This window comes from Paroedura picta, chromosome 6, assembly GCF_049243985.1.
Source record: "Paroedura picta isolate Pp20150507F chromosome 6, Ppicta_v3.0, whole genome shotgun sequence".
NCBI classification, from domain to species: Eukaryota; Metazoa; Chordata; class Lepidosauria; order Squamata; family Gekkonidae; genus Paroedura; species Paroedura picta.
The window spans coordinates 90,642,536-90,656,369 of NC_135374.1; the positions used below are offsets into that span (position 1 = coordinate 90,642,536).

Genomic DNA, 13,834 nt, shown 5'->3' on the forward strand with positions numbered 1-13,834 from the left:
AATCAGCACAGGTACATTCTCACACCTGTCGGGTGGGAGGAATACCTATTTGTCTGTAGGCAATTGTGATTTCTGTTGGAATACACAAGATCTGCAGTATACATGGTGGAACAGAATATGAAGAATATGCTACAGGGGGCATTGGAGGAGTATTTAGACCATTTCCACATGAAGGGGGAAAATGCGAGTGGCTTCCTGCTGGCAAACGTGGGATGTTAAATCTCATATTTGTGACCCTCCTCACAGGGGACTCCTCCCATGTTCTCCCTCTGCCTCATTGCAGTGAAAACAAGCTGAACTTTTCCCTCCGCTCCTTGGCTTGTCAATCACAGCACCCCAGTTATCTCATGGCCTGAAAATTTCTTCTCCCCACTGCCCCACCCCCAGTATTTTAAAGGCACTTCCACATTGCTATGTGGTAATGCCACAACACGGATACATTTTTTAAAATAAAAAAAATTAAATAAAAATCAACACTGCCGCATTGCTATGGAGAAACACCAGAATGATAAAACATCCCCCCCCCTTTTGAGATTCATATATATATTTACTTTATTTCTGTCTGGGTGGATTTCTCAGATACTGAACATGGTTCCTGGAGCCCAAAAATACATTTTGTGTTAATGGTTGGCTTAAAAACAAGGTGCTCAGACCTCTGTATGATCGGGAGAAGGCTGCTGGATCACCCCCCCCCCTCTTTACCCGCTCATTTCCCGCCTGCAGAAAACAGAAATGGGGCTGTTTTTGCCAGCCCGAGTTGTGAGAAGGCTGCACATGGTAATTAAAGCTCCAAAATATTTTGTGTTAATGGTTAGCTTAAAAACAATGTGCCCAGACCCCTGTATGATCAGGAGAAGGCTGATGGATCACCCACCCACCCCCTCTTTCCCAGCTCATTTCCCACCTCCAAAAAACAGAAATGGGGCTGTGTTTTGCCTGCCTGATCCCAAAAAAAAAAACCATGGACACTTTAAAAAAGATTTTATTTTACCTTTGACAATGAAGCTTTGCGGACCATGACATTAAAAAAATTACTCAGAGCAGGAAATGGAGAGGGGATGGCGAGGGTGGGACAAAGTTGCCACGACTATTGTGTGCTTTACATTTCCCCTGAATGGTTATGTCTCACATTTTTTTCCTCCTATAGCTAAATACCATGAGGACTAGCAAAAATGATAAGTGCACCATTCAGCATAACCAGCCTGTGCCACCACTCTTGGAGCTTGAGCTTGGCATAATGGTCTCACCTTTGAAAGAGGTCCCTAAAACTCTCTGCACACAGGAAGTGAGTTATGCTGCTATTTGGATTCTGGCCCAAAGCAGCAGAATAAGGCTTTGGTATCTGCTACATCTGGGTTCCTTAATTCAATACATAACATTGGCTCTGCAAATACCTCTTTTCTTTTCTCCTCCTAGTATATTTTCCCTAAACTGCACTGTTCCCCTGCTGCGATTCTCAAGTTTTCTCCCCGATTCCACTCAGCCCCTGTGTATGTATGTTTTATGAATAGTATTTGTAAGCTCATGTACAATCTAACCACTTTATGGCAGAGGTCATGAAAAATTGAAAGGTTTAACCGCAGCTGTGAGATAAATAAGCATTTCTCCCACAGGCTTAAGAGCCAACATGTTCCTATACGACTCAGGTTCCTCTCTCTCTTACGGGAACAAACCATGCCCTGCTGTGTGGAATTAATCTGGGGGAAACAAACCAACATCAATGGCAGCAGCAGTATACAAGGGCACATCAACCTTTCCAGATGTTTTAAAATTACCAAAGTCATAAGATGCAAAGAGAATAAAAAGAAAATCAACAACGTAATATTCTTTCAATCACAATCCAGTTTTCTATTTAAAGTCAATTGAGGGGAGGCAACTCCGTTGGCTTGTCTCTCCCCCCACCCCAGTCAAGTTCACAGCCGAATATAAATGAGGCTGTTGAAATGGAAACTTTTCACTCTGTTTAATTTGCATAAGTGAAACGTGTACCTATTTTCAATGCAATACCTTTATTTCTGTAAAATTCAATTTTGTGGAAAAAAGGAGTATGGAAAAAAGTGGATCATCATTGGCCTAAGTGCTAAGGACAAGGGCATTTATAGATGACATTAGCTATTAGACTAATTCAGATCTGCACATAACACAAATAGAAAAACAACATCCTTCAGGAGCAGTCTGTGTGTGCGTAGGGTTTCCAACTTACGGGTAAGGGCCTAGAGTTCTCTGGGAATTTATAATTGATCCTCAGATTACAGTTCTACTGGAAAAATGGCTGCTTTATAAGGTGGACTCTATGGTGCTGCGGCCAGCTAAGGTCCCTCCCTTCCCCAAACCCCAATCTCCTTAGGATCCACCCTCAAATCACAAGGAGTTTCACAATCCAAAAGCAAGCCCACTGTGCACACATGAAATGTGTGTTATATGGATGGACATCTCATTGGAGCCTGTACACATAGACCTTAGATGTAGCAGGGATAGCTACCAAGTAGTCCAAAATGGTAAAGGAGGGCTACTGTAGAATTACCAATCTCAAAACAGGACCAAGAGTTCCCCCAAAATTACAAATGATCTCCAGATTACAGAGATCAGATCCGCTGGAGAAAATGGCAGCTTTGGATGACATCACACTCTTGAACTCCTTCCCCTCCTCCAACTTGACCTCCACTGGCACAGCTCCCAAATATCCAAGAATGTCCCAAGTCATAGTTTGTAACACTATGTAGGAACTAATCAGTGTTAGGAGTGCCATAAGAAAAGGAAAGCTAGCTTGCTGGGAGCTTCACAACAGCAGGAAAGTCTGCCAAGGGTTATTTCACACATATACCCCATGGAGACTGAATAGTTCCACAGCTATATTTATGCTTCCAATTTGCCTAGAATTTGGGGGGGGGGGGATTGTTAATCTTTATTTCAGATAAACCAATGACTGACTAGTCTCAGAAAGCACAAGTTACTTTAATACAACTCTCTAATTCCACTCTGGTTTTGAACCCACTGCAGTCAAAAATTCTGCCCCAGTTAGTGTTATGCAAAAATCAGTGATGGCTAGCAGAGAAGCTGGAGAAGTAGAAGAAGAAACAGAAGCTATCATTGGCTGAATCTAGAGATCTCTCAAAGGCTCCACCAACAAGTTGGCAAAGGTGTGAGCTGAAGGTTCAGTTGCACCAGATCCACAAGAATCTGCCCAAGCTGCTCCTCATAATCTACCTAAGAAAACAGTGGAGGGGGAAGCGTTTTAACCTGGCCAAAAGAACAGCCCTCCCACATTTAGGGATAGTGAGTTGAGAATAACAAGACAGAAGGGTAAAAGTAGGCATAATACAAACAAACTAAACCACAGACCATTTTTAATGAGCCCTTGCCAAGCAATGAGTTTGGTGACTCTTTTATTGAAAATTGTTTTGAGTTCTGCTTTGCAGAAGAAAGGTGAGTTAATAGGATTTTTTAGATTAAATTAAACCAAATCTTCTTCTAGATCTTGAAGTGTTATAAAATCTCCTCTCATATGAACCTAGCACAGGGGTAGTTAAACTGCGGCCCTCCAGATGTCCATGGACTACAATTCCCATGAGCCCCTGCCAGCATTCGCGAATGCTGGCAGGGGTTCATGGGAATTGTAGTCCATGGACATCTGGAGGGCCGCAGTTTGACTACCCTGACTTAGCACAGCACTACAGTTCTCTTTGGAGGCTCTGCTTTGACTGTCCCCACCATATGAAGCTACCTGCTGGCAGCCCAAGAAGGGGCCTCATCAGTTGTGGCACCAAAGCTCTGGAACTCCTTCCCCGGGGAGATTCACCAGCCTGTGAAGCATTGTTGTTTTGTCTGGCATGCTGCCAATAATGTTTACCAGCCCTCCATCTAGTGGGGTTTATGAGTTTAATTCAATTATGTTATAATTTGAACTGTACCTTTAATTGCTTAGCTGTTTTAATATTTTATATACGCTGCCTTGTGGACTCAGATCAGATGGAAAGGCAGCATAAAAATGTTTGAAGTAACACTAATAAGATCTGGGAGAGCAGATAGGAATGTTTTGTGCATGTGTATTTTGTGTGAATGGGTGCCTTGCTTAAGTAGTTTGTCACTAAAAAACGGGCTTTCCGATATGAGTTATCTTTCTCATCAGTCATGGGTTTTGTGCTATTATAAAGTTTTTTTTCTCCCACATTATTGCATGTCATTTTCCAAATTCAGTTATGTGTTGTTTAATCGAGAGCGATTATAATCATTATCATTGTAATTATGGAACTGCCTAGTTCAGGGAGCCATTACATTAAGTTGCACATGTAAACCAGGGAAATAATGGTTCGTTTTACAAAGATCCTTAAATGCTGATGTCAAGAACAAAGGGACCAGGGAATGAGGTGGGGAGGGAATCACTTGTTATCTCAGTTTTACAGTTGGGAAATGAATAAATAAAATAAAATAAAAAAATAAACCTGTTTTTTTTAATCAAATGACCAACCCTAAACCAGGGAGGTTTTGAGCTTATTTTTTATCAAATGACCAATCCTAAATATGAGAGGGTCTTTCCCTGAGAATCTGGACAAGATTATGGGTCCCTGCTAAGTGTTTTAATGACAACATTCCCAGGATCAATTCTCAGATCCTTTGTTGGACAAAAATGATGAGTATTTTGGGCACGAGAAATTGTCTAGCATTAATTCCTTACAAAAGTGAAACTATTCCCCAAAGATATTTCACATGACCAAAACATCTCAAAGAACCTCCTTGGCTTAGTTCAGCATTGTCTTTCTGCAGTATTAGAGAAGTTTTAGAGAAGTGAGGGACGTAACTGAGGTTATAATTCGGTACATCCCACATATAGATATAAAGGGCATAATCTGGGAAGCAGAGGGGAAAGTCTCTGCCTGCCATTCAGAATCAGCCAAAATGGAGGCTCACAGCAACTTCAGCAGTAGTTCTGAGGGAATTCAAAAACAGAAAGCGAAAAGAGGGAATTAAAAGGAGAGGTGCTGGTAATCTTAAAACAAAGAAGGAATACATTAAACACTTGAAAAATTAATAGGGCCTAGGCAGCATTCAACATACAGACAAGCCAGTCGACATCAGAAGGAAAAACATGCAGCTACACAATCTGAGGGTCCTAGATAGAAACTTTTTTCACCCCACTCAGCCTCCTCTGCCTTTGCTGCAAGAAGGTGTGAGGGTGTTGAGGGACTGGGATATCAAGGAAGCTGCAGCCTGGGGGAACACGTAAGTGTCAGGCACCTGGGGAGAAGACGAAGAAGCCACAATTTGGCTTGTGGGAGGTCAGAGAGACAAAACAAACTTTTGTCACTTTAGTTATTAAACCAGGGCATGATGGGATAAATACCGTGGGCTAGAATTCTGTCTTGATGGTTTGCACTATAAGAACATTTTGTATTTATATTCAGGCTGAGGAATTGCTGTCCTCTATCCATTGTTCTTGGGAAACAGGTATAACTCTTCTTCCCAAATGCCTGACTTAAGCATCTTTGCTCCTCTCCATGACATGCACCATTTCCTTCACACCAGAAGCTAATTTAGGTGTATTCTAAGTTGACATTAAAATATGGTATTCATTCTCTCTCTCTCTCTCTCTCTCTCTCTCTCTCTCTCTCTCTCTCTCTCTCTCTCTCTCTCTCTCTCTCTCACGCACGCACACACACACACACACACATCCCAGTACTTCCTATCTCATTCCAAACAATGACATCCTTGTTTTGTTATGAAGAATGAAAAAACGTGACTATTGCAATATTTCATTTACAAACAGTGGATATAATTTGCTGAGCTGCACATGATTATCAGTATTAGAATTGGAAAAGGCACAGCCACATTAATTTTGGGCTCCCATTAATCTTGTATTTTTCCCCAGACAACGCAGATAATTTATTTTCAGATGGCAGTCGTTCTTTTATTTTCTTTCTTTCCTTTTCCTCCCCCCAAGAATTTCCAATAAATAAAGTAAGCCATTGCATTGAAATGTGGGCACAAAGAGAATATGCCTAACAGGTTCTATATCCGGCCAATGATATTATCTTTAAACCGCCCGTGGCGCCACGGACTAAATAAATGGTTAAGCCCTGTTGAGGTGGGCTTTGTCCGTGATGAGGAAGGGTCCGGGTTGGACCCTTCCTCAGGACAGACAATCGGAGGGACCAATCGGCAGGCGCTAAGCAGAATTGGTCCCTCCGAAGCGCCTGCCGATTGGTCCCTCCGATTCCCAGCCCCAGCAACTGTGAGCCGCACGCAACGCGGCTCGCAGTTGCTCCTGGCTTGATGCGGTGAGAGGCGCGAAGCGCCTCTCGCCACGTCAGCCGCCTACCCGAGGGAGTCCCTGGCAGCCGCGCACAGCGCGGCTGCCGGGGACTCCCTGCCCAGCGGCCTGATGCGGCGAGAGGCGCGAAGCGCCTCTCGCCGCGTCAAGCCGCTGCCCAAGGGAGCCTCACCTGAGAGGCCACGGTTGCCACCAGTTTGAAGAGATTCTTCTCCACTCCATCTCCGCCGGCAGGGGCGTCAGCAACCTCGGACTCGGTACGGAGCCGCTTGCAGGCCAGCAGCAGAGCTTCGGCCGGCGCCGACCCCCCGCATTTCCGCTTCACGCGAAGCACCGCCGCACGCTCCATGGCAACCGGAGCAGGCCGCACTGCTCCCAATGGATTCTGGGAAGAGAAGGAGGGGCGAAGGCTCTGCCCCGCCCTCGAGTGGGATTCACGGCCTCCTCCTGCCTCCGTGGCGTCACGCCGCTTCTCCCCTGCCCATCAGCATTGTTCAAAGGGGCACAGTCACGGCGTCTTTTCCACCAGACGACCGTGTTTCCATGCGATTAGTAGGAATGCTTGGGGCAGATGATGTAAGAGCGGGCCAGCAGTATAGGGGTCGCGCCGAGTGCGGCTGCCGGGGGCTCCCTGCCTCCCCCGCCGCCGGAGCTGACGCCGAGACCCGTCGCCGCGGGACACCATCAAAGGTTTGTTTCTAGAGCCCGCTGTATGCCTTCTATAGCGGGCTATATTTCTAGTTTCAAAATATTTCCTATTCAGATCCAGCATGTTTGTGATTCACCTTGATCACCCTGAGTCCTTATCATGGATAGTTAGACCACAGACAAATAGCATTTCTGGAGTGAATAGCACTAAGCTTTAAGGGGAGGGGGTACACTCCATCCATGTCTTTGTGCATTAATTTTGTTATCCTTCCTCTTTCAGCCTTTTATACCCTGTTGACCTTGAGCAAAATTTCTGGCAGGGAGATGGCCATCCAGCTTCACAAGCAGAGACAGATTAGTCAACACATGGTAGAGAACAAGGGGAGGGGAGTGGAAATCAAACACTGGGAGAAAATATTTCCAGTGAAATCCTACCCAGATTTACTCCAGTCAAACTTTATTAAAAATCAGTGGGTTGAGACTGGAGTGACTCTGATTTGGACTGCACAGTTAAAATAGCAGGAGCAAAACCAAATGGGAAATGAGAATGCAAATTGAATACAAACTTGAGAGACTTAAATCAGTGTTGTAAACATTCTTTCTCTCTGTCCTCTCTCTCTCTGGGATGGATCTGTGTGGCTCTGCTGGCAGACATCAGCCTCAGAGACAGAGAGACGAATCACAAACCAGAACTTATAATCAGCATTCCCAACATAAACTTGCCCTTCTTTCAGTGCATTGTCTTCTCCTTTCCTAGGGCTTGCCAACTTGGTTATATATTTCAGCCCCTGCTTATTCTGCAACCCCATCCCCCTCTTAAGAGGAAGGCTTCAGAGGTCAGGCTCAGTTGTAACTTACTATGGTCTTTTCCTCCTTAAAAAACTTCAGTAATTAAAAAAAATACAGAAATGAAAACTCACCATATGGGTTAATCGATACCATTGTTTCCATTAGGTTCATCAGGAAACACATTTCCGGGCATCGTTTCCTCACATTCAGAAACACCAAGCTGAGATGAAATTCTCAAGGATTGTAGTACAGACCCAAGAGATTCTCCATGACAAATTGTAAACAGATAACAAAAAGAGCCCCCCTTGAGAAGCAATTAACATTCTCTTCTGAAGAACAGAGAGGATGAGGCATGACACCTGGTATGGACTTCCCCCTTTCCCAGAATGCTCATGCAGCAAGTGTGGGCCTGTTGATTTCTAAACTCAGGATGCATGGAGGAAGGAAATAATGGCAGATATATGCACTTGCTTCATTCCAGTGCTTTCAAGATTTTTCTTCCCCTCTGGCTCTAGGAATAGAATTTAGCAGGGCAGGAAAAAGAAAATGTTGAACAAAGGTGTGAGATGAGACCAAATTTATTGCCCTGCCCTATGCATTCCATAAGAGCCTCTTGTGACGCAGAGTGGTAAGGCAGCCATCTGAAAGCTTTGCCCATGAGGCTGGGAGTTCGATCCCAGCAGCTGGCTCAAGGTTGACTCAGCCTTCCATCCTTCCGAGGTCGGTAAAATGAGTACCCAGCTTGCTGGGGGGTAAACGGTAATGACTGGGGAAGGCACTGGCAAACCACCCCGTATTGAGTCTGCCATGAAAACGCTAGAGGGCGTCACCCCAAGGGTCAGACATGACTCGGTGCTTGCACAGGGGATACCTTTACCTTTACCTTTACTATGCATTCCAGTTTCTTTTTAATAAACAGATGTGTCCACATTCTTTTTGCTTTATATGAAAGATTGCTTGTCTTTGTGTCATGCTGGAGTCCTACTATGTTACGGTGAGCAGCTCCATGCGCAAGCCATTCACAGGTGAGTAAGAGGCATTCTGTACATGAAGTATTACTTTACAGACGAAAAATACAGCAAAAGGATTATAATTCATGCTGAATTCAGATATCAAGTTGTGTTTTCCTTCTGCGTTCCCTCTCATTGCTGTGCCTATTCCTGAGGCAAATATTGCAATGCCAACAGAAGCACAAACCCAAAATCTTCATTTTGGTTTTCTGCTCCATATCCTCACTTGTTACTGTGGTATTAAAAAAACAGAACACTGCAGGGGGGAAAACTGAACCTCTAACCCAGTGGCTTATTTTTAAGGACACTAGGAAACCCAGGGCACACAGCTTGACTTGAAGAGGAAAATGTACTTAAAACTTTAGTTGGTTCCTCTTCACGTAGGCTCAGGAGTGGCCTAACTTGGGTTTGCATAAGTTACCAGCTACAACAGTGAATCTTTCCCTCCCTCCTGGTCTCACACATTCTCACTCAGGGATACTGTGAGAGCTTATTAAAGAGGCACTATGCATCAGTAAAAAAAAAATGAGAGAGTGAAAAGGAATACTGCAAAGCTAACAATGCCAACTCTGAATTGGGAGTTCTTTGGGGGGAATTTGGGGGGAACAGGGTTTATGGAGTGGAAGAACCTTATTCGGGTCTCCAAAGCAGCCATTACCTCCAGGGACTCTGATCTCTGTAGTCTAGAGATCATTTGAAGTTCTGGGAGCTCTCCAGGCACCACCTGGAGCCCGGCAACCCTAGGCAGAGCTAAGGTTGCCAGCTGTGGGTTGAGAACTACCTGGAGACTTTGGGGGTGAAGCTGGGAATGGGCAGGATCTGGAGCAGGGAGGGATCTCAATGGAGTATAAAGCTATGGAGTCTTCCCTGCAAAGCAGCCATTTTCTGCCGGGGGGATGTGAACTCCAAGGGATTCCCACATCCCAGAACAGATGAGAATGAATTTTGGTCAGGAAGCAGTTAATTCTAGCCAGCTTGCAGGTTTACCACCCCTGCTCCTTATATAGGCAGTCTTGAAATAAATGGGAACATTTTCCTTCATAACTGCAAAAGAAAATGCTAGGGACATAATTTTATTTGTATAAAATAGAACCTCAACATTCAAAGTCCGAGCCCCCCTTTAGCTGTGTAGGGATGCCAGCCTCCACATGGGACCTGAGGATCCCCCAGAATCACTGTTTATCTCCAGAGTGCAGAGCTCAGCACCCCTGGAGAAACTGGATGCTTTGGAGGGTAAAGCTACAGCACTGTTATCCAATGAGGTCCCTCTCCTTCCCAGGCTCCATCTCCAAATCTCCAAGAGTTTTGCATCCTGGATTTGGCAACGTTTTTGGCCCTCCATTCCTCTCTGGTGGCTGGTGGAACCTGCTAACCCTAGCCATGGGCCTGTTGAAGCTCATAATAGCTGGGTTGTACCACCATGAGGAAACAGTTAGGCCATTATATTAAATTAAGGAGATGGTGAGATGAGATCTCTGCCTTAGTCTCTCTGCTCTATAAAATAGGCAAGCTATTGATCAGAGGAAAAGGCCAAATCTCAGCTTTTAACCCTATCCCTATCATGAGGTCCTAAATATCTGCCACCGAAGTTTTTCCTCTGGTTTCCTAAGGAGCAGGCACAGTGACAAATGATACGATGATTAGTGGAAAGTGGAAACACTATAAACAGAACTGCCAGTCAGGGTGTCCTCTGTCAGTTCTGCTTGGGTGGTGTTTCTTTCATATACACAGACGTACACCCACCATTTCCCCATGATTGTTGCTCCTCCATCCACTCACTCATTCCGGGGAAACAGAAACCAGTAGGCATCGTTACTAGACTGCATGAGAAATATTTCTGGTTAGGTTTGGAGCACTGACAGTGTTAAACAATGCATGTGGGTTTGGGTAGCTCTGATTGCACAAGACTCATGGCTGCTTGCCGGAGGAAGTAGGTCACTATCTCTGCAGTTGGAGCCCAGAGATGTGGTACAAGTTTTTATATATATATACATCAAACCAATGAGTTTAAAATACTTTAATTTTTTCATCATTTGCTCTGTGGTGCAATTCATTTTATCATGAATGTGAACCGTACAAAAATTACATTTTGCTGTCATAGATTTTTCCATAAGTATTAACAGCCATAAAAACGAACGTTCGCTAGAGGGGTGTGGAAAATTTCTATTTAGGATGAAGTATTTCTGGGATGAAGTCAATCTGTGTGGAGAAATTCTCCGATGTAACTGGAAGGCCTCAAACTGTGAGCGAGAAAAATTTCAGAACTGGAAGAGAAACCTATTCAGAGAGCTCTGGAGAAACGTACCTGAGCCTTCCTGAGGGCACCTGTCCCTTCATTTCAATCAGTCCACGAAAATTCAATTGATGGGTACATCTCAGACTGTTGTGCTTTTTGAAGATGTGTTCTGTAGATAGCACTGATTATTTTCTCCATAGTACTATCACAGTGATGGAATTGTGGAACTTCATCGTAGCCCATTCTCTTAATTTTGTGTTATTTAAAATATATTTTTAATATTGCATTCTTCCTCAAAGGGACTCTCTGTGATGTACATTGTTCTTCTTCCCTCATTTTATCCTCCTAACAATACTGTGAGGTAGATTATGCTTATAATGTGTCGGTCCCTAAGCTATCCAGAATGAGGATTTGAGTCTGACTCTCTACAGTCACATTCAACATCCAATTCTTATGCCAAATTGGTTTTCATTTTAGATACCAAAGCTCCTTTCACCCGTCGGCCCCTTCAGCACAAACAACAGCGAACAGGACTGAAGAACCTGGGAAAGGGCATTTAGGTGCTCCATTCCTGCGCTGCTCACCCCCTCACAGTCATCCTGCTCCTCAGGTTGGCTCAGAAGCACTGACATGATAATAATCGCACACACCCCAATGAGCCCATCAACCTCCCATACGTAGCCCCTGGCTCACTGCTGCACCTCACCCTAACACCAGAGCTGACCATCACCATTTTAAGGTGGTGCTAAGCTCCACACGCCCCCTACTGGCCGCAGGCAGAGCTTTCCCACCGAGGCTCTGCTTGCCCCCACAGCACGATTTCATCTTCTTGTCAGAACAATGAGTTTTTTCTTTGCTCTCGTTCAAAAGGGAAAGCCCTAGGAGTGCTTTGTGAGGACTCAGAATGTTGTGGGAGCTCATAAGCAAAGCAAGGGAATGCTGTGTCCACCTGAGGGGAAATCCCTTTGTGGAAACAAATAGTGCAAGTCAAAACTTTTTTATTCTACTGTGCCTGACAGCTTTAGCTCTATGTTTAGATCTTACTGATTTTTTTTAGCCTTGTTTTAACTTCAGAATCTCAAATGCTTTCTATTCCAGCATTTGTTATCTTGGTGAGGCATGGTGTTGGGCAGTCTAACTGTTTAACAAGAAAGATACACCATTTTGTAATGTTTCGGTTGTTACAAGACACCTATATTTGAAAAGTAGCATACAAATTGTACATGTATTAATCTCTGGGCTTTCATGGCCAGATATACACAGAGGATGCATCTGAATACTGGATGCTCAGGAGAAACCAGGCAAGGTCATGACTCTCATCTTGCTTTTAAATACCAAGAGTCCTCTGATTTAGGGTTTCCAACTCTGACACTGGAAATCCATGGAGTTTGGGGAGTGTAACCTGGGAAAGATTAAGTTGGGAGGGAGGCAGCTGAGGAGGGGTGTGATGCCACACAGTCCACATTATAAATTTATTTATTTATTTAGATTTGGATACCGCCCTTCCATACGGCTCTGGGCGGTTTACATAAAATGTAGAATAGTTAAATAGAATATTATAACAATATAATAGATAACAATCATAACATAACAACCAGAACAGTATTTTAACAGAACAATAACATTGCCAAATCCCTGGGTACGTTTGATTGTTCAGTCACGGGAGAGGGCGTCTGGGGGCGGGGCGGGTGGGGACACACCAGCAGATGTTTTGAGTCAGTCAGCCTCATTGCTCTTGAGGAACCTATCTCTGTAGTCTGGAAATGAGTTGCAATTCCTGGAAGTAGGGGTGCCAGCCCAGGATTGGACAATTCCAAGAGATTTCAGGGTGGAGCCTGTGGAGGGTGGGAACTGGAGAGGGGATGGACCTCAGTAAGGTATAATGTCCTGGAGTCCACCCTCCTATGCAGCCATTTTTTCCCAGCGGAACTGAGCTCGGTAGTCTGGAGCTCTGTATTTTGATCTTTGTCAGCTGGAGATCACATGTAGTTACTGGAGATCTCCAGGCACCACCTGGGGATTGGCAGCCCTACCTGGAAGTTGGCAATCATAAGCTGGATGCAGTGGCAAAGAATGTGCAGGTCTGTGGTCAGATCCACCCACTGTTGATAATGGGTTATAGTCAACATTCATTTTCTGGGATATCCTGAAAATCTAGGAGGAAAATGATCAAAGTTGTGCAAGGCTAGATGATTGGCAGCCTGGAAACAGCTTGGTGTAGTGGTTAAGAGCGGCAGTCTTAATCTGGCAAGCCAGGTTTGATTCCCCGCTCCCCCACATGCAGCCAGCAGGGTGAGCTAGGGCTCGTCTCAGTTCTGTTCTGACCAAGCAGCCCTCCGCCCCGTCCAGCTCACAGGGTATCTGTTGTGGGGAGAGGAAGGGAAGGTGATTGTAAGCCTCTTTGAGATTCCTGGTAGTGAAAATCGGGGTATAAAACCCACCTTTTCTTCTTTTCAGTTGTGGCTCTGAAACTTTAATACTCCATAGGTGTCTTGTCCTTGCCTGACTGGTCCTACTGACAATCATGATTGACTGGCAATGCCAAACAGGTGCAGTCACTTGTGGAATGGCAGGCAGGAATTAGTCACCTGAGGGAGGCAGGTGACCAACAAAAGCGCCAGCTTTGCCGCTGTGCCAATTTTCTGCCATCTTTTAGCAGTGCTGCCTGTTAAGTATGTTTTATATTTATTTATGTATAGAACATTGTTTTATTGAATGTCCTGAGCCTCCCCGAGCCCTGTGAGTAAAATTAAGGCTAAAAATTAAATTAAAAAAATTAGAAATTATCTGAGTGGCTAAGTGTTACCTATAACCAGTTTGGTTGGGGCTTCTATTAAAATGTCTAGACCTATATAAAGGACAACATGGAAATTAAAAACAGGC

The 13,834-nt window shown here is 44.5% G+C and overlaps 1 protein-coding gene across 1 annotated transcript in view; it reads right to left on the minus strand.

Annotated features, from left to right (window-relative positions):
- Positions 1-7,851, minus strand: part of ST6GAL2 (ST6 beta-galactoside alpha-2,6-sialyltransferase 2) — a 233,730-nt gene extending 225,879 nt beyond the window's left edge. The window contains exon 1 of the transcript XR_013232108.1: positions 7,837-7,851. The gene's annotated coding sequence lies outside the window, so the exon portion shown is untranslated. The remainder of the gene's footprint in view (positions 1-7,836) is intronic.
- Between the last annotated feature and the right edge of the window lie 5,983 nt (positions 7,852-13,834).